The following is a 21475-nucleotide window of genomic DNA, read 5'->3' on the forward strand; positions in this document are numbered from 1 at the left end:
ATTCTTTTTTTTTATGTTGTTTATTTTGTTGAGTTATCTCAAGAAAAACTTTTGCAGTAAACTTAAAGCAGACCCTTTTTTAGTAGTTAAATCTTTAACATACAGTACATAAAATGCTTGAGTTCATTATGAAATAACATTGTAATTGCAGTTAGCTGCAACCACCTCATACCGTAGTGTATGTTTTAGGTATGTTCAGGGCTGCAGTAGGTATGCATTAAGAGATGTACATTTAAGGCCCTTCACACTAGATGATATTTTGTGGGATTTGGGCGATTCTGACGCATCAGAACGACTAATCGTTAATATTGTCCAGTGTGTACGCACGATGCCGATGCGCGTCCATCGCAGTCTACTTTTGTATGTGTAGCTAGTGATGCAGCATGACCCCCACTACCCCCCACCATCGCAGTCGGCATTGGCAAGTGTGTATGCACTTGCCGAGCTGGCACCGGCCAGGTCCTGACGCTCATTAGATCGTGCTGGGTACAAATCGTCTAATGTGTACCCAGCTTTACCACCGAGATGGGAGTTCTTGCTACGTTCACCATGGGCCTGATGTAGAGGTGGACAAAGTGTCGATGCTGCTCGCAGTTGGCCAATGTTTTAAGTCTGCACATGCTTCTGAGTCGCACTGCACATTTGTAACAAAGATTACCGCCGGGAGACACATAATGAAGTTTTACACGTGCTGTGAATTTAAGTAACCGTTCCTGGGAGGTAACTGAGGTGGGTAAGCTGACGCGGGCATGTCACTGACAGTGACTGTGTGTAAAGACACAGTAATGCTGGCACAGGACACCATGCTCAGATGGAGTAATTGGGGCAGACTTCCTTCTTCGGGTCCTTTTCTTTCTGGCAGCTCTTTATTTCTTCTGTCTGGCTTCTTCTTTCTTTGGGAGCTCTACTCTGCTCCCTCTCTGCCGTTGAACTCCCCTGGCGCCATTCTCGTTGGCTGATAAAATCTCGAGCATGGTGACTGAGGCATGATGTGACAGATTCAAGAAGCCGCAGCACCTTTCCTTCCAGTGATGGGTGCCGATTCTCTGTCCCCAAAGTAGTGATGGACAATTAAAGCTCCCAAATATATAATATGAATCAATACAGAATTGGCACACACTAATTAAAAATGGATGAAAATGACATTGATAGTTGATTGATGTTCTGTGCATGCACAGTTAAATACAATCCTACAGCCACTTCCTATCTATCATTCTATTCAGAATTTCAGAGCTAACTGACAGCTCACAGCATAACACCCCATCCACATTCTGCATACGGGAAACCATCTTGTGTGCGAAGAGTTGGAAATAAGTATTTCCACCCTGTCTGGAAACGCACGCCTGCCCCTCCTCACCAGTGCTCTATCTATTGCTTGAGGCTGTTAGACTGGTTCCATGTGGAAACCTGTACAGCACTGGCCCACTTCTCTTACTTCTTGGTGTCTTCTGATATGTTCTCTCAGCCTTTCATGGAATCTGAACCTGTTAAGACAGCCTCCAACAAGCAGAGGGGAACTGGGAGATAAGCAGCTCTCTCTAAGACTTGTGATGCATATATCCTATCATACTGTATGCTTTTTTTGCTGCAACAATCAATAGGTTAAATAGATCAATCTTCAATGTCCTTCTGTAGCCTGAAGCTCATGAATGATACTGTAGGGAAGGTATAATCTGTTTTCAGCACTCAGAAGATGGCACCCCTGTTATGATATCTAGTTTTATTTTCATTCTACACAGCTGTATTTATTATCCCTTTTTCAGTTTGTAATTGCTTGTATGCAGAGCCATCTTTGCTAATGTAGGTAATTTTTGAGTTCACCATACTTCTTATGGCACAAAAAGTTACCTTTGAACATACCCTTATTACTCTTCCCCCCCCCTCTTTCTCTGTGGTCTTCCCTGAATTGCACACCCCTTCCCCTTGTTGTTGTGAATTTGTTACTCTTTTTATACATGTATTGGGCATCTATGGGTGGTGACTGGGAGGTGGTGAACAAGATGCACTGTTTATTATCGTGTTATGGGAGTGTAGCTGGTGTGTTGCATAACTGGTTGCGAACGTAAATGCTCAGTCGCTCACATTGGAGGCCATACACTGGCTGGTGCAAGTTTCGATGGTGTGACCAATGGTTGTGTCTAAAGACGCACCAAGCAGTATTTCAGCTCCTAAATATGCTTAAAGTGGCTATCTCAGTCCTTGCACAGTCAGACACCCAGCTGTACAATAGGGAAGGGCTTGTACCGGTATTGCCATAAGTGGCAGACACTACAGTGACAAAAGACGCACACACGGACACAGCTGCATCCGACTCAGAACCAGCCCCATAATCTTTCCATGTAGGAATATACATAAATATTGAAACATTTTTTTTTAAACTCTAATAGAGTTAAAGAAATAACTTTATGTAAAACAATAGTAGAAGTGAAAACAAGTTTCCTCATTTGTGGAAGGGTAGGTTGCGCTGCTGCTAATAAAAAATCGAATGACCTGATTGATCCACTTGCAAACTTCTCTGAATCAAAAAAACATTTATTACACACAAAACAAATAAAACAAATATAAAAAACATAAAACATAAAAACTTGGTCACACAATGAATTAAATGGAATGGTGATGTTAACGGCAGTAACTTCTCTATACTGGATGCCTAGTAGTTGCACAAATGTGTCAGTGGTTTGCTGCGATGTGTAGTGCACCGGAGTGAATGGTATGGATCTCCCGCTCCGTATGTAAGGTACACTTGATCAAATAATGACCCCCATACCGTTTAACCAATGCTGTGTGGTGGTAGCGGTGGTAGACACTTCACGCTCCTGGCTGGTATCGCAATACGACAGCTGTGTCTGTCCTCGTCGATGCTGCAGCTGCACCCACTCACACCTGATATCTCGTCATCAGCTGCTGAAGTACAGTTGGTTGTTGTACGGGGTAGCGGCTCAGGCAAGAGTAATACCTGGCCGGCAGAGACAGGCTTGCAGCGGTCTTGTGTCCTCACTACAACTGTAGCTGGCCGCTGCTCTCCCCCGCGTCATGAAACACGTTGACAACAATCACAACAAGTCGGCAATTTTCAGCACTTGTAGCAGAAGTTAGGTGGTGATTGCAAATAAATGAAATATAGTTGCAAAGTGGTATCAGAGCTTGTCCCACTCAATAGAGCCCTTTCGACGCGTTTCGCTCCTACTTTGGGAGCTTTTTCAAGATAGCTATTGAGTGTGACAAGCTCTGATACCACTTTGCAACTATATTTCGTTACTGCCGTTAACATCACCATTCCATTTAAATTATTGTGTGACCAAGTGCTATTGTGGATTTCAAGCAATATACAACAATCAACATAGCACTTCTAGCAAAGAACTTTTTGCACATCAATTACAGCTGTTAATCGGATGACTTTCCTAGATTTCCAACACAGCGGTTATATTGAGTGGTGAGCAACTAATAATAACGGTATCCAGTTAAAGATACTTATTTTAGTGATTCAGAGCTGTTCCATCTATTGCATTAATTTGCTCATTTTATTGAACTATTTATAGAGATTAATTATGTACATATTTGTTTTATTTATTATGTGTGTAATAAATGTTTTTTTGATTCAGAGAAGTTTGCAAGTGGATCAATCAGGTCAATCAATTTTTTATTAGCAGCAGCGCAACCTATCCTGCCATGTTTGTAGTTTCTATGTGTGTGCCATAAGCAGCTGGCAATGGGTTTGCAGCGCTGTACCCTAAACAGGGAATTATTTATTTTTCAATATATTATTTATGGAGCGCCAGGTTTGAACTGAGATTATATTAGTCTCAGTTTGTTTTTCTAGTTTGTGGGCTTCAAGTTTCCTCATTTGTATTATTATAACTCTCCTTGTCCCCTTTCTCTCCCTAATACTAGTGGTATTTTGCAAATAAAAGAGAAAGCATTCAAGTAGTATATGTATGCACAGGAACAAATGTCATTTTGGAAGTAACCTACAGCATATTTATTACCTCATGACAAGAATTAAGTGAACCTTTTATTGCAACAGTAAAAGTGTTTTACAGCCCTCAAAATTTAGCTTGGTAAGCTTGATAGACTAAACATTTCATCTTGTTTTGTTGTATGACAATAAAGTTGTAAGCTCCCCATTACCAGAACTAGCTACCCGAGTCACAAGTACAGTATGTTTGTCATGTGTAATACATCTGTAACCAAGTTACATTTCTATTAGAGGTTTCCAGGACATGCATGAAAATGTTACCGGGCTCCCAATGTATTCCAGATAAAATATTTTCTAAATAAAATATAATAAACTGGTTTCATCCACATAATTAAGTCAGAAGCATCTACACATGACAACAACTTCCCAGATATGTAGATGTATTACATCTATTTTAGTGGACAAGACAGCTTGGCATCACTTACCTCTCCATCGGCCACCACTGACTCCTCCGAAGCCCTTTCATGTGCAGTAGGGATCACCATCAACCATCGAGTCCCTGACAATGGTTTCATACCATTGAAGTTAACCAACAATGATACTATTGATGGTTAATCCACGGATGGCCATCCCATATGTTCAGTACGCTGGCTGGGTGATAAATATGCCTATTAACCTTGGACAACTAAAAGTTGACCATAGCTTTCCATGGTATCAACTGTCTGCCCTATTTGTTATTGCTCTTACTATATTATGAAGTGTCTAGAAAGTTAAAGTTCATAAGGAGGTCTTCAGTGCAGTCTAAGCAATTAAATGATGTTAAGCATGAGGTAATTTTGAAGTGTAATTTTAGGATACGCTTGTTAAAAACTTTATAGAAACAGCTGTCCGCATTAAAGCTGCAACCATTATGCTTCACTCTTTTTAGTACTTGTTTAACAAACAGATTGATACATCTGTGTTTAAATCTGCTCAGATTTTTTTTTATTGTGCAACACAAAATGTTAATGCAAACATGATCCTTAAGTGCTCAGTTTCCTGCCTTCACAGCTGAAACAGACATTTTTTTTATTTTTGCTTTTATTTTTATAATGCCGATTTAAGCATTTTATAACACACACTAGCGTGATTAACCAAGTTACATTATGCACCGAAAAACTAAAATTATACTATTTTAAAGGTGTAGGTGAATATTTAATAAAGCTTAGGAGGATAAAATTGTGAGAGATAAAGCACCAGCCAATCCACTCCTAACCACCGGCATAACTACCTTAGGTGCAGGGGTTGCGGCTGCTATGGGGCCCGTACCGCCTCCATGGGCCGGCCCTCCCCCTGCACCCCTGCACTTACAGTGCCAGGCTAGCCCTGGTTGTGTCCTTCAGCAGTGTGCTGCGCAGGGCAGGCACATCTGCCCTCCCGGTTGGCTCCGGCTCTCCTCACTGACTGATGCTTGGAGGAGGCGGCCACGCGAGATGGAGTTGACAGAGAGGAGGTGCGCCTGCCCTGCACAGCGCACGCTGAAGGAGGACGTGACTACCAGAGGTAAGTCGAGGGGAGTAGGAGTGCGGAGGGGAGAAGCGGGAACCGGGGACCGAGGGGGGGCTAGAGTCATACATTGCCCAGCACATCTGCGCTGCTATCTTGTAGATAGCAGCGCCGATAATGACAGGGGCGCGCCCGTGTAATTTAACGCCCAGCCCCCCAATCCAAAATGGGGGATAAGAGGTATCAGCGCACATAACATGCGCTGATGCCGCTTTGGTGGTTAATACATCTGCCCCCTAAGCTTTATTAAGTCTCCTCTATAATGTTTGCAATCATCACCAAAGAGAGATGTAATATATCTTTTATTTTAATGAACAAATGCTGCAGGTTCCTAACATTTGTGCCGGACAGTCTAATAATATTAGAAATCTGTTGGGCATGGAGTAATGTGAGGTAGTAGGATTACCACTATTGACCTGTGCACTCATTTTCACTGAGTGTGCCAACAGGGAACAGTGAAGGCAGAAGTGATCCAGCTACTGGACTTGAGAGACAAATGACAGGATCTTCAGTGGCAAACGCAGGATTTCTAGAGGGGGGTTTCCAAATGCTTGATTTTAGAGTGAGTGTGGCCTGTCCATGAAGTGGGTATAATTAGCACTTTTCCAGCTTTAATATGCGTCATACAAAGTGTATTGTGTTGCATAATTCCAGCATATACAGAACCAGCAATCACAGTATGCCATTAGATACGGCAGTAGGCCCATCCTGTCTGAGCAGAATGTTTTTTTTCAGATGTGAGCATCATTCCAGAGTATGAAGCAAGTCCGGGAGTCTGGGGTAGCAGCAGAAAACCTAGCACTGCCCTGGACATATGTGTACATATTGGTCTCCTTATGCACTGGATAGTGTATTATTATAATACAGTATTAATAATTAACCCTATTGATGGTCTATAGCAGTGCACCCCTAACAGTGCATGTTTTCCACATCTCCTAGTTGGTGCACAGGTATATTTATTACTGGCTGACACATTTTAAATGATCCACAGGTGTTGCTAATCATTTCATTTGTGATACTGAGAAGAACATGCAGCACTAGTAACATTGTATTATATTACTATTACTATTGTGGTCATGGTGTGTGCTGGGGAGGGGGGTTTCCTATGATCTTATCTGATTTGATCACTCACCTATGACCAAACTTAATGACCGTTCTGTTTTTGGACTCTCAGCTGTGTGGGCATGTGCGTAAACACCATTTGCTCCCAACTCACCAGTGTGGCTGCAAGCAGGACATCATTCAAGGAATATTTCTTAAATCAATAAAAACAAATATGTTTACGGCTTCAGGTGGTATGGTGAAACAATTCGTGTGAAACAATTAGTAAAAGTTGCTGGGAAGTGTTTAAAGAGGCTGTCCATATATTTGTGTTTAAGTTTCTATAATGTAGCAACAATGTAAAACCTAACAGTAGTGCTGTATGTTCATCAAGTTCAATTGTAGTTATTAGTAATGCTGGAAGAGGGATCTGAGAGCCCATGTACCTATGGCCACTTTATTTAATGGCTTAAGCAGTGCGTGATTTTGCAATTACCTTGACAAAGGCCCCACATGGGGACCGAAACGTCGGACTTAGCCTATTACACTGGTGGTATGTGATCAATAAATAACTGTCTTATTTCTGCAAATGGCGAGTACCCTCTCCTCTTTGGTGTTTATATACATATATATAATATCATTTGCTTCTCTATAGCTCTACACCCCTCTGTTCATGAACTTGTTTCCCCCCCCCAAAAAAAAAAAATATATACATTCACATATACATATATATTTTCTGTGGATGCAGGCTTTCTCAAACCTTCTGTCTCTTCATGTAATCCCAGACAGAATCTATGTTGAGATCAGAGCTCTGTGGGGGCCATATCATCACTTCCAGGACTCCTTATTCTTCTTTATGCTGAAGATAGTTTTTAATGACATTGGCTGTATGTTTGGGGTCGTTGTCCTGCTGCAGTATAAATTTGGAGCCAATCAGACGCCTCCCTGATGGTATTGGAGCATGGATAAGTACCTGCCTGTATTTCTCAGCATTGAGGACACAATCCTAACCAAATCCCCAACTCCATTTGCTGAAATTCAGCCCCAAACTTGCAAGAAACCTCCACCATGCTTCACTGTTGCCTGCAGACACTCATTATTGTACCTCTTTCCAGCCCTTCGGCGAGCAAACTGCCTTCTGTTACAGCCAAATATTTAAAATTGGCCAGACTTCTCCAAACAGCAGTTGGGTGTACCTGTGTCCCACTGATTTCTGATAGATCTTAGCTGATGGCACTGCTGGACATCTTGCAATTTTGAAGTGAAGTAAGCATGGTGTGTCTTTCATCTGATGCACTAAGTTTCCTTGGCCGACCACTGCCTCTATGGTCCTCAGTGTTGCCTTTTTCTTTGTGCTTCTTGACAAGAGCTTGAACAGCACATATTGAAACCCCAGTCTGCTTTAAAATTTTTGCCTGGGAGAGATCTTGCTGATGCAGTATAACTACCTTGTGTCTTGTTGCTGTGCTCAGTCTTGCCATGGTGTATGACCTGTGACATGAAACACAACCTCACCTTTGTAGCAGAGTTTAGCTGTTTGTCACCCAGTTTTAAGCCTCCTACACAGCGGTTTCTGTTTCAGTTCATTACTGTGTTTAAACCTACATATGAAAATGATGCTCATCATCACCTGTTTGATATGATTGGTTAATTATACACCTAACTATAATCCTACAAAATCTCTGCTTTTGTGCAAGTGTACCTATAAGAATTGATGCTGTTTTAAAGGGAAAGGGTTGTTACACCAAATATAGATTTGATTTAGATTTCTCTTAGCATGTTGTTAATTGATCATAATAAACTATTAACACTATTTTTAAAAGCATACTTTACAGCATTTTATCCACGTGTAGAGTAGTGCATGTGCTGTTTATATTGCTTCCCAGCCTCTTGGTAATTAATTTATATTAATAGGTGAACATAAATTATACAATATTATGTCTTAACAAAAGCTTAAGCATAAAGAGTTTGAACCTTTAACAAGGTATTCTGAAACACTTTACTGACCTTTGAAAAGTTAAGGTAACAAACCTGTAACCACTGAAACATACACATAGCTTCAGGTCAATAGGCAAGTTAGAGTTCCTAAATCATCCTGTCCTTCCCTAAACATCTTGAAACCTGAACTGAAAACGGGACAAATACTGTACCTAATTACTACTTTGAATAATTTTTCATATTGTCATAAAAAAACAAAACAATTGAGCAGTATAAAAAAAGCTTGCTTCTGGAGGAAAAAAATCATAGATTTGAGTTATTCTGTAATATTATGTGATAAACTTGTTCTGTCTCACCTTGGTCGCAACCTTCGGGTGGGTAATGGATGCAACCCATATTTGGGATTGGCGCGACCTATTACTGAGACAGAGTCTAACGTGCCGACGGTGTTCACTAGGAACCCCCGCAAAGAGGTTAAGACTTAGCTGCGTCCGACATGCAGCTTGCGGCCCTCAGACTAGGTTCCCCTATACAGGTGCTGATGAGCTCTGGATGTAGTGGAGAAGAATGAAGACGTTCAGTGTAGTCGACAGGCTGTGTCAGAGCCAAATGGACAAGACGGTACCAGGGAGCAGACATATGCAGGTCATGGAGGATAGCCAAGGTCAAAACCAGAATTCCAAGCGCAGTACCAGGGATCTGATGAAATCGGATCCTGGACAAGGCCAAGATCAGGAACGAGCAATAGAGTAATACACAGGAACACCAGAGTAAGGTTTGGGAGCCTATACTCTGGCACAGGAGTGTTCCCAGGGACTTCCTTAAATAGACGGGGCTTGAATTTGGCACCTTCTGTGACATCACCTAATTAATGTGCATGGCCCTTTAAATGGAATACAGAACTGCGTTGCTATGAGAGCCGGGGCCACCTGCATGCTGCTGACCGCCGGGTGCCGGAAGAGAGGACATTGGCAGCGGGTGCCGGGGATTGCCTGTCCGCTGCCCACCGCCAGCCGAGACCCAGCGCTGCTGGACCTGGTATGTAAAAATGTGTCCGGTGTACTGCTACAACCTTATAATTATATGAACACATAAAAATGGTATTCACTTTTGTAATATGTGCATTTTCTTCTTCAGGGTCCATAGGCTCCAGAGGGAGACCTTGGGGGTGTAGGTTGGATCTGGATCCCAGGCACCACGCAGTTAAAGCTTTGCTCCCAGGATGTACTGGTCCATCCTCCCTATACCCCGCCCCCGAGCCAGAGGCACCTCAGTTTATGTTGGTGCCTGGCCGATGTCTGGTCACTGTTTACGCAGGGGGGCTGTTTAGCAGCCCCAAAGCTGATTTTATTTTATGATTTGGTAGGGTTTTCTTTCTATCTTCAGAGCGCGCAGCAGCAGACTGTCTATAGGACGTCTGCGCTGCTGCTCCGTCACCCCGCCGGCACTTGCGGTGAACCGGGTATTAGCAGTCCTACCTGCGGTCTCAGGGTACAGACCGGAGGTGCTGACAGTGGAAGCAGGCACAGAATACGGCTCCACTAGACCACGAGGGACTTGTAGTTGGTGAGGGAGCTAGCGCCCCGGGGCTTAATTGCCAGCCAGGGGAGACAGCCTTCCCTGTTCTGCGGCTCCTCAGCTCAGCGCGCCTTTCCGCTGAGTTCTGGATTTGCTGAGCTGTTTCCTCCTGCGGCCACGCCCCCTCTGTCTTTTCTCTCATCTGTCAGTTTATATATATGTGTGTGTGTGTGTGTGTGTGTGTGTGTGTGTGTGTGTGTATATATATATATATATATATATATATATATATCCCTTCCCTTTACTACCAGCCCTATCAGTGAGTTGCATATTTTGTGAGTGGTGTCAGGTCCAGTATGGCGCTTCCTGATTTTTTTATATATATATATATATATATATATATATATATATATATATATATATATATATATATAAATAAAATCACAAATAACCCTTATTTCGCGCTAAGGTCAGTTCAAGCAGCACCTCAAAGCAGGACCCTGACAAATAATACACAGATACAATAAAGAACCCAAGGGCGCTAATCAAAAATGATAACAATAATTTTGAATACAATTTTAACAGTCCAGAGCTTTATATGAAATGGTGCTTGTTCCAATTTAGGAAAAGTTAAAGCAGTCCAGGAAAATTATTCATTAAACTTTTTCTTCATAAGATGTGGAGGAACTGTTACGATGGAAGGGAATGTCCTGAAATATACCCTCACACCAAAAATGTCACCCAAGAAAGAAGGCCGATAGGCCTGATTAGAAACTGATACAAGAATTTATCTTTTGTTTTTATTTATAATAGTTTAGAAACAATTTCTTACATCAGAATACTGTGGTGTCAGATGACCAACATCTTAGTGAGGTAGATATACACCACCAATCAACCCAAAGGGTGTGAGCTCATATTTGGAAACCTGACGTGGGACAGAAGGGTACGACACCTTTAACCCCTATGTGTTTCGTCCCTAGAGTGGGACGTCCTTAGGGGTAAAATCAAAAAATATATTTTGCACCAGGGGCGTATCTTCCTATTGGCCTGGATGGCCCTCGCCAGGGGTGCCGTTGCCACCCGACATAATTAACAAATGATCACTGGTCTCCTGTTTGCTCTGCGCAGTGTGCCACAGACAGCTGTCATCAGTAAATGATCCCTGGTCTCCTTCTGTCTTCTCTGGTCTTATCAGTGTCCTCCATAGATTGTTATATGTCCCTTTTATATCAGAAACATTTAATATTAGAGAGACTAATTTATTTATTTATTTTTTTTCTAATATATTCTCCCACAATACCCACTACATACCAATCACCACTCACTAATTCCCATCACCTGTTGGAGTGGGGGCTAAAGAAGAGCCCCTGAAGTTTTCTTCAAGCAGCTGTGGCTGCACATCTGGAAGTACAGCATGGACAGTCAGTCCTGACGTCCTACACCTCCGCCGGTACCAGAACGCCGGTACTGATCTGGGGATGCTGGTAGGCATCTGGGGTCACAGCTAGCGGTGACCCCAGATGTTCCAGACCATGGCCGGAATCAAGGGGGACAGCAAGGTAAGCAGCGGGGTCCCGCGGTGGGTCCCCGCTGTTACATGGTCCGGAGTCCCCAGACAGGGGGCTCCCTGGGGACTGGCTGCAGCGTGGAGCCAGGTATATAACCTGCGCTTCCACTACCCCCCTGGGACAGCGGACCACAGCAGAGCAGTAGCGCTGCGGCCTCCCAGGGGTTAAATGCATGCCAGGGGAGCGCGCCTTCCCTGTCTCACAGCCGGCGCCTCCCACGCTGCACACAGTCCTCTCTGCACACGCCGACTGGCCCTGTGGCAGCGCTCCTCCCCCAGGCCAGCCTCCTCTAAGCTTCTCGGCGGCTATCTTCACAACCGCATAGTGAACGCTGCTGGAAGCCTGGAATCAGAGGCATTGTGGTCTGGGTCCCCCCGCATACCTCTCCTCCGATTTGGTACAGGTCTGTATGCAGCGCTGTGTCCTACCAGACTCTGTGTTTAGGTAGTTGAGAATCAGCGCTGATAGTGCAGGAATTGATTTTTCTTTGCATTGTATGTGACTGTGCTAGCGCTGCTGCCTGTACTTTACTTCTATTACTGTCAGCCTTATTACTGTCCCTGTCTTTCTGCTAAAGCCCTTGTGGTGCGGTGCTGCAGGGTGGTCTCACTATACGAACAAGTATTGTTGAGAGGGGTCACATATTTACCATTATGTCTGAGAGTGATTTCCCTGTACAGCTTCGGTGTGCTATGTGCAAGGCACCTATAGTGGAGGGGGAGGGTAGCGCGGAAGGGCTATGCCGTCCGTGTTATTTATTGGCGTGACCTATTACGGTCACAGCACCGGTACAGGAGCCGCCCTGGGCTTGTTTCGCCAAGGCGCTTACAACCCTCGTGGGCCAGTTAGCTCCGCAGCCTCCATTCACTCAGATGGGATTGTCCCAGCAGTCAGTGGTGTCGTCACCCATGCAGGGTTTCCCGAGACAATTAATGGTACCCCACGGTCTCCCTATTTCCCCTCCTCAGGTCTCTCATGAGCCTGCGTGGGTTAATTCGTTAACTAGCTCTGTACAGCAGTTGTCAGACGTGTTGCAGGGGGAGTCTGTGATGCGGCCCCACAAGCGGCCGGTGGCGTCTCAGTCCGCTCCTTATGAGGATGACGACGGGACGTCCGATGATGGGGAGATTCTGGATCTTTCTGACCAGGAACCTCCCCGTCCTAAAGAGTCGGACGCTAAGTCTAAGGTGTATATACCTGGCCTTATTCGTGCAATCCGGACTGCTTTAGTTATTGAGGATGAGGAACCTCCGGTATCGAAGTCCAAATACGCCTTTTTCAAAGGCGTTTAGCAGTGGCGTATCCGTTTGTGGACAATTATTTTGCTAAGTGGGAATCACCTCCACAGGTGGATTCTCATGTGACACGCCTTGTCCGTAGTGCCACGTTACCCATGCCATCCATGTCCGACCCTAAAGGATACTACGGACCGCAAGGTAGAGATCTGCCTGAAGTCCGTCTATTCCCTTGCAGGGGGGGCAGCACAGCCAGCTATGGCCATTTGCTGGGTCGCCAGAGCTATGGAGCGCTGGGCTGATACGTTGGAGGCGTCCTTCGATCCCGACTGTTTGGCTGAGCAGGCGGAGTTGATAGGCAATCTCCGAGATTCGGCCACTTATATCAACGAAGCGGCCTTAGATATTAGTACCCTGGCATCTCGAATTTCTTCAGCAGCGGTGGCTGCTCGTCGCACTTTGTGGTTGCGATCCTGGAAGGCAGATGCTGATTCCAAAAAGGGTTTGGAGGCATTGCCTTTTAACGGAGAGGTTCTCTTCGGTCCGGACCTGGACAAGATTATAGCCACGCTGGCGGCAGCTAAATCAGCATGTCTCCCGTCGGCTGCTGTTCCTTCTGGGTCAGGTACATCGTCCTTTCGGGCTTACAGGGCCCAGGGTAGGCCTAAAGCACAGTCTTTTCCCCGTCAGGCTGGCCCCAAAAAATCGGCCAAGCCCCGGAAGCAGGCCTGGAGTACCAGACGTCCGGTCCCTAAGCCAGATGACAAGCCTGCGGCCTGACGGTCTGGGCCTCCCTTTGGGGGATCCCAAAGTGGGAGGCCGCCTGCGGCAGTTCGCCCAGTGTTGGTCGGTCACCACGACAGACACTTGGGTTCTCGAGGTGGTCTCACACGGGTATGCCCTCTCCTTCCGACACAGACTCCCGGCTCGATTCTTCACCACGGTCTACCATCGGACCGGAACAAAGCCACGGAGCTGCGGAAGGTTTTGCACACTATGCTCCAGGCTGGAGTTATAGTGCCTGTTCCATTCTCCCAGAGGGGCCAGGGTTTCTATTCCAATCTCTTTTTGGTGCACAAACCCAATGCGTCGTCTCGTCCGATTCTCAACCTCAAAGCTCTCAACAAATCTTCGCGGGTACCAAAGTTTCGGATGGAGACCCTACGGTCCATCATTCTGGCGCTGGAACCTGGGAACTACATGTTGTCATTGGACATACAGGACGCTTACCTGCATGTCCCTATTCTTTTGCGCCATCAGCAGTTCCTCAGGTTTGCAATCCGCAGCGACCACTTCCAGTTCCGGGCGCTACCTTTTGGCCTGGCGACAGCACCACGTGTTTTCACCAAGGTGATGGCGGTCATGGCGGCTTCCTTGCGGCTGCAGGGGGTCCGCATGTTGCCGTACTTGGACGACCTTATCTCAGTGGCAGGATCTCCGGAGCTCCTTCTCCGACACTTGGACCTGACCATTGCGCTACTGCAACGGCACGGCTGGTTGATAAACTGGCAGAAGTCCACCCTGATCCCATCTCAGCAGATTCTGCACCTCGGAGCCTTATTGGACTCGGGACAGCAAAGGATCTTTGTGACGGGGGAAAAGATCGCTGCCTTACAGTCGAGGGTACGCAGTTGTCTGCAGAGCTGCTGGGTGTCTCTGCACTCGGCGATGAGGATACTGGGCTCCATGGTGTTGGTATTCGACATGGTGGAATATGCCCAGTTTCACTCCAGACCTCTGCAGCACCTGATCCTGTCCAAATGGAATGGACTGCCTCAGTCTCTGAAATCCCAGTCGATAGTGTTCACTCCGGAGGTTCGCCTGTCCCTTGCCTGGTGGTTGCAGACGACCCATCTCAACAGGGGTCGTCCGTTCTGGGTGGCGAATTGGGTCCTGTTGACAACGGACGCCAGTCTTCGGGGCTGGGGAGCAGTTTCGGGTCCACACTTGTTCCAGGGCAGGTGGACTCCGGCGGAAGCGGAGCTTCCAATAAACATCTTGGAACTCCGAGCGGTTTTCAATGCTCTCCAGCAGGCACATCGGGTTCTCCAGGGTCGCCCAGTGCAGGTCCAGTCGGACAACGCTACCACCGTGGCCTACATAAACCGGCAAGGAGGAACCCGAAGTTGTGCGGCTCTCGTAGAGGTGTCTCGGATCCTGGTATGGGCGTAGCGCAATCTTCCGGCCATATCAGCGGTCTTCATCCCAGGAGTGCTAAACTGGGAGGCCGACTTTCTCTAGCGCCAGGACGTTCATCCGGGGGAGTGGTCCCTGCACCCAGACGTTTTTCAACTGCTGGTGAACAGGTGGGGTCTTCCAGAGATCGACCTCATGGCATCCCGGCACAACAACAAGTTGCCGGTGTACGGGTCTCGCACAAGAGACGAAGAGGCGTCTCTGGTGGATGCTCTGTCCGTCCGGTGGACGTTCCGGTTTGCTTATCTCTTTCCTCCGGTTTTCCTTCTTCCACAGGTAATCCGGAATTCAAACAGGAAGGAGGGACGCTTCTGTTGATAGCTCCCGCATGGCCCAGACGGCACTGGTTCTCAGATCTTCAGGGTCTGTCCGTGGACAGTCCTCTGCGGTTGCCGCTACGTCCGGACCTTCTGTCACAGGGTCCTTGTCTTCACCCGGACCTGACTCGGCTGTCTTTGACGGCGTGGCTGTTGAGACGGCCATGTTAAGGTCCAGGGGGTTTTCCAGCTCTGTGGTGCGGACCATGCTAAGAGCTCGGAAACCGTCTTCCGCGAGAATATACCATCGCGTGTGGCATACGTTCTTCCAGTGGTGTCGACCGAGAGGTTATGCACCGCGGGAGTTTCGTCTGTCTCGGGTACTCGCCTTCCTACAGACGGGACTGGACCATGGGCTTCGCCTTGCTTCTTTGAAGGTGCAGGTTTCTGCCCTGTCTGTCTGGTTTCACAGTAGGATTGCTACTATCCCAGATGTACGCACCTTTATGCAGGGCGTTCTGCGTATTCAGCCGCCTTTTGTTCCACCTGTGGCACCTTGGGACTTGACTGTGGTCCTGAGGGCTCTCCAAGGACCGCCGTTTGAACCACTGGGCTCAGTGGATCTTAAATGGCTAACAGCTAAGACTGTTTTCCTTCTGGCCATAGCTTCGGCCAGACGTGTTTCTGATTTAGGGGCTCTTTCTTGTAGACCCCCTTTCTTGATTTTTCATGGGAACAGGGCAGTGCTGCGCACTCGTCCTGAATTTCTTCCCAAAGTTGTTTCCCAGTTTCATGTTAACGAGGAAATAGTTGTTCCGGCGTTTAACTCACCTGGCCTTTCAGCCACTTTGGATGTTGTGCGGGCCTTAAGGACTTATGTTGACCGCACTTCTTCGTTTAGGAAGTCGGACGCCTTGTTTGTTCTCTATGGCTTCCGTAAAAAGGGTTGGCCTGCTTCAAAGCAAACTTTGGCAGCCTGGATCCGTATGGCTATTTCTGAAGCTTATCTTCATGTAGGCCTGCCGGTTCCTCCTTCTGTGAAGGCTCATTCCACTAGGTCTGTGGGTACTTCGTGGGAAGCTCGACGTGGTGCCTCTGCAGTCCAGATCTGCAAGGCTGCTACGTGGTCCTCTGTACATACCTTCGTGAGGTATTACAGGTTTGACACCTTCGCCTCTCAGGATGCTTCCTTCGGGCGGCGGATTATCCTTTCAGCACAAGAGCGTCCCCACCCTTAAAGGATACTGCTTTGGGACATCCCCAAGGTATCCTGTGGATACCCTATGGACCCTGAAGTAGAAAATATGAGATATGGTAAGAACTTACCCTTGTTATCTCTATTTCTACGAAGTCCATAGGGTTCCACAGGACTCCCGCCCTGTCGCACCTGTGTTGCAGATGGGCTTTACTCTGGTCACCGGTTTTTCCGTCTCCCTCTGGTGAGAATGTGATTCTTGTGTGTGTCCAGATCTTTTTTCTCTCTCTTCCTTCTCCTCCTCCGGCCTATCGCTTGGTAACTAACTGAGATGCCTTGGCTCGGGGGCGAGGTTAAGGAGGGGGACCCTAGTGCATCCTGGGAGGACTGAAAACTTAACTCTATGGTGCCCAATGCCTGACGTCATCACCTATACCCCAAGGTATCCTGTGGAACCCTATGGACTTCGTAGAAATAGAGATAACAAGGGTAAGTTCTTACCATATCTCATATTATTGTCTCCCTATTTCTACAGGCATGGAAGTTGAACTACCCCCAGTGTAAGTACTAATACATTTATCTTTTTCTCAGTTTGGGGAATTGACCATGATCTTTATAGATTGTGGATACTCAGGTGTCAGGATTAAGACATGATCCTGTTTTTATTATTGTGTGTGAGATAGCAATGGACCCATGTGGGCGGTTTTACCAGTGAATTATATGGCAGAGTTAAAAAAGCATAATGCAATGTACAGTCCAATTTGAATATATGTAAATTATTTTACCCATAATGCATGTTTGTTTTTGATGCTATGTTTTCAAGCTTTTCCTGTGTATTTTGGCATTAGTAAATAGTGGTTTGCAATAGAGTAAGTTCTGTAAAAGATATATATATATATATATATATATATATATATATATATAAAAAGAGAAAAAAAAATATTCTCCCTATTTCTACAGGTGTCTGAATTAAACTACCCCCAGTGTGTGTTATTTTATTTTTTCAAGTAGAAGCAGTCATTGGAGGGGGGCGCCAGTCCCTTAGTTTGCCAGGGGCGCTTGGACCCCAAGATACACCCCTGTTTTGCACCTTTTAAGAAAAACAAAGTTTTAGCTTTTCACCGCTGAATAATCCTTTTAGGACCTGGTGTCTTTAAGCTGTATGCAAGCAATGGGTGTTGCCCCAAAAGAGACTTCCAATTAAAGACTTGTTGTTAAGCACAAATGTAATCCACAGACAGTCACTGCTCTCTAATGGAGGTCATCTAACTAAGATGTTGGTCATCTAACACCACAGTATTCTGATGTAAGAAATTGTTTCTAAAACATTTTTAATAAAATCAAAAGATAAATTATTGTATCAGTTTCTATTTATCTTTCTTGGGTGACATTCTTGGTGTGAGGGTATATTTCAGGACATTCCCTCTCATCGTAACAGTTCCTTCACATCTTATGATGAAAAAGTTTAATGAATAATTTTCCTGGACTGCTTTAACTTTTCCTAAATTGGAGCAAGCATCATTTCATATAAAGCTCTGGACTGTTAAAATTGTATTCATATTTATTGTGATCATTTTTGATCAGCGCCCTTGGGTTCTCTATATTGCAGACTTCCAGATTTAATTTGAGGGTAATTATATCCAAATCAGGTGAACGATGTAGGAATTACAATGGTTTCTATATGTGCCTCCCACTTTTTAAGGGGCCAAAAGTAATGGGACAAACTAAACAATCCTAAATCTAACTTTCACTTTTAAATACTTTTGTTGCAAATCCTTTGCAGGCAATTACAGCCTGAAGTCTGGAACGCATAGACATCACCAGACGCTGGGTTTCATCCCTGGTGATGCTCTGCCAGGCCTCTACTGCAAATGTCTTCAGTTCCTGATTGTTCTTGGGGCATTTTCCCTTCAGTTCAGTGAAATGCATGCTCAGTTGGATTCAGGTCAGGGGATTGACTTGGCCATTGCATAGCATTCCACTTTTTAACCTTAAAAAACGCTTTGGTTGCTTTTGCAGTATGCTTCGGGTCATTGTCCATCTGCACTGTGAAGCGCCGTCCAATGAGTTTTGAAGCATTTGACTGAATATGAGCATATAATATTGCCCGAAACACTTCTGAATTCATTCTGCTGCTTTTGTCAGCAGTCACATCATCAATAGATACAAGGGAACCAGTTCCATTGGCAGCCATACATGCCCACGCCATAACACCAACCACCATGCTTCACTGATGAGGTGGTATGTTTTGGATCATGAGCAGTTCCTTTCCTTCTCCATACTCTTCTCTTCCCATCACTCTGGTACAAGTTGATTTTTGTCTCATCTGTCCATAGGATGTTGTTCCAGAACTGTAATGGCTTTTTTAGATGTTGTTTGGCAAACTCTAATCTGGTCTTCCTGTTTTTGTGGCTCACCAATGGTTTACATCTTGTGGTGAACCCTCTATATTCACTCTTGTGAAGTCTTCTCTTGATTGTTGACTTTGACACATATACACCTACCTCCTGGAGAGTGTTCTTGATTTGGCCAACTGTTGTGAAGGGGTTTTTCTTCACCAGGGAAATAATTCTTCTGTCATCCACCACAGTTGTCTTCCGGGTCTTTTGGTGTTGCTGAGCTCTCCGGTGCGTTCTCTCTTTTTAAGAATGTTCCAAACAGTTGATTTGGCCACACCTAATGTTTTTGCTATCTCTCTGATGGGTTTGTTTTGATTTTTCAGCCTAATGATGGCTTGCTTCACTGATAGTGACAGCTCTTTGGATCTCATATTGAGAGCCGACAGCAATTGATTCCAAATGCAAATTACAGCATGTTGTGTATGATTACATTGATAACACTAGTGATAAATCTGCACTGGTAAACTATTGGTAGTTAATAGGAAGAGAAAAAATCAGTATATGATTTACAATGGTTATAAAAATGTCAGTTTGTGGACTATGCACATATTGTTTTTTGATAGTTTAAAAGGGTTGGACAACTGCAGCACTTCACTTGAATTAGAGAACAAGGTTTATTTATATAGTCTGTTCAGTGTACATACTGCATAAGTAATGATATTAAAATAAAGATGTTTTTCTTGCATTCATATAATTGTTATAAATTTTTAATGTGCAAGCCATCATTTATTTAAAAAAAATGGCTATTAACAACACCAGGATCATCAGCTTATACTGATGTTATTATCTGTTTTGTTTATTTGGTGGTTCTTATAAACTAGGTAATCTACACCTGTATTCTACTGTGTGTGCTTAAGAAAATTATAGGGCATTAATGTTCAATTAAAGGAGATATGTGATTGGGGGAGGGGAACCAGCAGAACCATTAGAGGGCAGCAAAGCCGCACAAATACATTTTCCTTATGTTCTCATCTTCTGCCAATAAGTCATGTGAGATTGCTTTGCAGTGTTTCCTGGATAGACTGGGAAATGTGATTTATTTATTTCTTTTTTTAAAGCCTCTTAGCAGCTGCAGACTGTTCATTCTGTATTCTGCAGAAAATTCTGCTGATACTGATGCCAGGAAAAACTCCCCACCCTCCGATCAGCAGCACTGGTGCAAGCAACAGTATAAAGTCCTTTTATAAATCTGTCACTGGATCTTAAGGGGTTAAAAAGATGTGTCCTAGAGCATTGCTACTTTCCTTCCTCTTGACTGATTCAACTAATCCACTATCCCCCCTCCCACTCTGCATGATGTCATTTTGCCTGAAATACTGTATTACAGCGCTTTCATACCATTTTCTGTCTTAGAAATACCCATTTATCCTTATAGCACCCTTTAAACTACAGTGTACATGTTTCATACCCACAGAGAAACATTTGCTGTTCTAATAAAAAAATTATATGTGCATAAATTATCTGCTCTTCTGAAATTAAATGTCAGTTCAACATTTCAGTCGACTTTGTGATTTTTGCACTTTCATCAATTTGTTTTATATTGAGCTGCTGCTGTAGTTTTATGTTGGTAATTCACTGTATGCCCACAATGTACTGCACTGCCTGTAAAGAATGCTGTGTACTGCTTACTCCCTATATGACGGCAAGTCTGCAAGCCCTTCAAGGATATAGACTGGCATTTGTTGTAAAAGTAAGATAGGGTAAAGAACAAACAAAATGGTTTGTCAGTGGTGTCTTCGATCTAAAGTGAAGATATCAGATATCCATAACCATTATTAGCTTACTGTTCAATGAAATACAGTAATAAGGGTTTAAAGAAACAGATTTGAGTGTTACAGTTACATACTCTACAACTATATAAAGTGAGATACACATTTTCTGCTCAGTGACAAGTAGTGTGAATGAATGCTCCTTAGCAAATGAACTAGCCAGGTTGTAATAACACAATGATGTGCTTACGGAAGGAGGCCTTATTATCTGGTGTGCAGACATAAAGCTATATACACTCGACAAACTGTCATATAAATTTTACCTAGAATAAAAGTTATGCAGTAAACATTTTTAGCTGTAATAGTAGTATGAAACTTCTCATATACCTGATAAACTATTTAATCGTGAAATTAGTAGTTTATGGCTGAATACTACCCTCTTTCTAAATCTGGGTACAACACTTGCAGATCAGATGAACATTCTGAGTGATTATCCGATAAGTGTGTATCTTGTGCACACTTAGCTATTTATAGCCATGTGTGTGCTTTCTGCAAGGGTATTGGGACATACAACTCCCGACCTCCCGATTCAACCGTTGCAGGAGCATTTGAAGCCGTTTGTTAGCGAACACTCCTGGTCTACAATGATCTGCCTGATAGTTGTGTAATGTGTACCCAGCTCAAGAATGCTGATCTTATGTCACCAATTTATATAAACTAAATGCTCTTAGCAGTTTTCCTTTACAGTCACATATATATGTTTTGGGTTTTAAAGGGGGGGGGGGGTTTGTTTAAAAAAAAATTTTTTAATTAATGCTTAATTGCAAAACAAACCTTAAGATTAGTGATCTAGAACAAGGGGTTCCACAACACCATGTAAAACTATTTCAGGCCAGGCCCTAGAGAGGGGGACTGTGTCCACCAGCAGCTGATACACTTTCTGTGTGTAAGCCTGACA

General features: G+C 44.5%; 1 protein-coding gene across 1 annotated transcript in view; it reads left to right on the top strand.

The window, feature by feature from the left end:
* Window positions 1-21475, top strand: part of CDKAL1 (CDKAL1 threonylcarbamoyladenosine tRNA methylthiotransferase) — a 1097522-nt gene that overhangs the window by 533587 nt on the left and 542460 nt on the right. The gene's annotated exons all lie outside the window — the stretch shown is intronic.

This window comes from Taudactylus pleione, unplaced genomic scaffold, assembly GCF_031769625.1.
Source record: "Taudactylus pleione unplaced genomic scaffold, aTauple2 ptg000179l, whole genome shotgun sequence".
Taxonomy (NCBI): Eukaryota; Metazoa; Chordata; class Amphibia; order Anura; family Myobatrachidae; genus Taudactylus; species Taudactylus pleione.